Genomic DNA, 3,720 nt, shown 5'->3' with positions numbered 1-3,720 from the left:
AAGTTTATCCTTATCTTCCTTCAGTTCTTTGATTTCTGTGTTTGTGTTCTTTAAATTCACTGAATTCTTTTATCATGTTTATAATTGTTATTTTGTGATTCTGATATGAGAATTAAGTTGATGTATGCTTTTGTTTGTATTATCCAGGTGCCCAGATCCTTTCTTTATTGGTTTTGTAAAGCTGGTTGGTACAGGGTTCAGGTTCTCTCAGGTTTAATATGGATGGAACTGATGGCTTCATATCAGCTATTCAGGAGGGCCCACAGAAGCCCAATTCACGTTCCAGTGAGGTACAGTCAGGCTTCTTTCACCATGTGGAGTCAGGATCTGGGTGCTCTCAGATGGTCACCCTCTCAGGTTGTCTATTAGGATCTCAGCCTTAGCCTACCAAAGCCAGACTGCCCTGGGGCCTTGGGAGGGGCCTCACAAAATCCCAGGTAGGGGGATGGGCTTGGCACAATTAGGGGAAGCTCACCACCACGTGGAGGCAGAATACAGGGGCTCTCAGGCAGTCCCCTGTATTCTCAGGCTTTCTGTCAGTGGGAGCCAGAGGGAGGCCAAAGCGCAGCACTTTCTGGAGGTCTGTTGAGATCAGATCCATTATGCTGATGGAGGTTGGAACCCATCCTCTGATAATTTCAAAATTTCATTCTCTGTGAAAGTATTTCAAATATCCCCGGTGCAAAGAAGCCACTCCCCTTCCCTCTTCTAGCCAATCGGTTGACCATAACTGCTTGCAGGGCAGGGGCTAAGGCTATAAAAGCTGAGAAAACCACATGGCTGGTCTTTTCCATTTTGTAAGACTGCCTGGAAGGAAGCATGGGATTTATGATTGGGTGTGGACTTTCAAACAGAGCCATGATGGTGGGGAGGGGTGCACCTGCTCTTCTGTAAGTAAACTCACACCCCAAGTTCTGTTAGCAAGTCCAATAAACTCATTAAGATTCTTCAACTGGAATATGGAGAATTCTTTTCTCACGTTGTTACAAGGACCGTGGGAGGATGGGATTGGATGCCATGTGCGCCTCCCAGCAGTGAATTTGACTCACATACCCATGGGTATAGTGATGCAATTAGCTTCCAGATAATTTCTATACAAAATATTTATATTTAACTGTAAACCTTAACAAATGAAAAAACTAGAAAAAAATCCTTTGTTTGCTTACCATTAAATATAATCCTAAATTTAATTTTGTTCTCTAATACTGGAAATTAAAAGAAAAAGTTAATTTTACATATTTCTATTCTTCTGTGACCTCCATTTTGATGTTGTTAAAACAGGCCTTGTTTCTAGTATCTTCTACATAATTTGAAGAATCTATCCAGGAAACATATATTGGAAGTTAAAAAACAATTTTTAGAATTTCAAAATGACAGCCTCAGGAAATGAAGCCGGGAACACTCAGATGCAATGGGGAGCCTAGTCAAGCTGGGACTCATTTATTGCAAATTTTTATTTTAAGGCTGGACTGACTTTATTTCACGGGTTTCCCACCTCATAGATGGTTCCCTGAGGAGAGATGGCTATCTCCTTCCTCTAATCTTATGCATTTTTGCCTGTCTTAGGTTGTGTTACCTCTGATCAAGCCTTGCCCATCATTGGATCATGCACCTGGTCATGTGCATGTCCTGTCTTAGGAGTGCTTGTCATGGGACATCTTACCCGTCCTTGGCTAAAAATGTGTCATGATTAAGGGCAGCCATGTGGGTAATGCCGGCCTGTGATGGTCTTAGTCTCTGCCTAACTTGGTTAGCCAAGCATGGGCAACCGGAGGGGGTATATTCCTGGGGGAGTCCGTAATCATGAGGAGGTGGGCTGTGGCAGTTCCAAGGGTCCTCTGTCTCCAACTTATCTGGTAAAGACACTTAAAGATAAGCATTATCAAGAGAAACAAAGCAAGTCATGGTGTAGGACAAGTTGAAATACTTCTGAGACCATGTACCTTTTAGCCAATCAGCCAGTTGTCAAAGGGGCTGACTGGCAATGAAGCCAAGGAACTGGGTCCTTCACCTCAGATGGATATAAATAAAGAGAGGAATTTTGTCTCATGAACTATTGTCCATGGACTGTCATGCTAGTCAGTCGGATCCTGGCCTACCCAATTAAGGTTTTTTGCAGGCACCCACCTGGGGTTTGAATCTCCTGTAGGGTAGACACACCCAAAGCCTCAACCCATGGTTAGCAATGGATCTGGTCCTTTCTGTTGTCCGGTGGTGGGATCTTTCCATCTTACCTGTACCTCAGGTCTCTGTCCCTGTTGTCCCAAATGCTTCTGAAACCGGGATTCCAACTGAATAGTGAATAAGGCCATACCCAACTCTTGGTGGGGGCTTATTCCCCCTTTTTGTTTTTGTAATTGAATTTTTAGGTTTTGATGGTTGCGTTCTATAATGGCTTGACTTTGGGGATTGTAGGGAATTCCTGTATTGTGTTGAATTCCCCAAAGTGAGAAGAAATCTCGTAAATTTTTACTCATAAATCATGGTCCATTATCAGTTTTAATTCTTTGGGGCAATCCCAACATGGCAAAGCACTGGAGAAAATGAGACTGAGCATGTTTAGACTTCTCTCCTGTATGAGCAGTAGCCCAACTGGCATGTGAGAATGTGTCCATGGATACAAAAATATATTTAAGGTGACATCCGTTTGCCATAAGGAATTGGGCTTGAGTCCCCTGGGGTTTACCCCTGGCTGTTGTAGAGGTGGTACCTGTAGAAAGAGTTGACAAGACTTACAGGTATGTACAATCTTGTTTAGGTCCTTGATGGGAACTTGAGGAAACCTCTTATGGAGTGCCCGCAATTTACATGAGTGAGGCTATGTAACCCCTGGGCTTCATTCAGGCTTGCTGACAGGACCTGGGTGGAAGCCACCTTGGCTGCCTCTGCATTGTCTTGGGATAAAAGCCCAGGCAATCCTTGGTGCCCCCTAAGATACTGTAAGAAGTTAGGGGCTTCTCTCTCTCTAAGGAGCGTATGAGTCTGAATCATCAAGGGAGTAATGGGGTTCCCAATCCAACCGGATAGGAGAACATAATAGCCCTAGAAGAAAATTGACTACATACAGACTGTCAGAAAACAAATTCATGGGCTCATTTATCTTTATTAATGCTAAAGCAATGGCCATGAGTTCCTTGAATTGAGCTGAGCCATCACAAGTGTGGACATATCTGATTGGTTTCTCATCTGCCCCTGGGCGTACTATTACTGCAGCTCCAAATCTGCCCCCATCAGTGAAAACATTATAGATTTTAATAACAGCTCCTTGACAAAGAGCCAGGGGGCATCCCAACAGAGGGCACGGAAGGAGGTCACCCATTTATGAGGGCCATAATGACAGCCTAAATTTCCCAGGAACCCTTCCAAGGCTATGGCCATTCAGTTATTATTTCTGCAGAGCCATTCAAAATCCTTAAGCCAATAAGGGATAACAATTTTAAGAGGGTCTATGCCATAATGTCTCAGAGCTACATCACGCCCTTTCTCAATCAGGTCACCCAATTTATCCATGGGTGTATAAACCCATGGTACACCTCCCAGAGAGGCATGCACCCATTGAAGGGGCTTCTCATCCTGTGTAAGGATGGATGTCATCAGGGTCTCACCAGAGAGTACCCATAACTCAAGATCTTTACTAGGTGTGTACCGGGCAAGTTGGGCTTGGTCCAGGGCATCCTGGACCTCATGTAAGATGTCCAGGTGTTGAGGAGCCAGGTGAAT

The sequence above is a fragment of the Nannospalax galili genome, unplaced genomic scaffold (assembly GCF_000622305.1).
Source record: "Nannospalax galili isolate Female #2095 unplaced genomic scaffold, S.galili_v1.0 scaffold62, whole genome shotgun sequence".
NCBI lineage: Eukaryota > Metazoa > Chordata > Mammalia > Rodentia > Spalacidae > Nannospalax > Nannospalax galili.
This window is presented reverse-complemented; position numbering follows the sequence as displayed.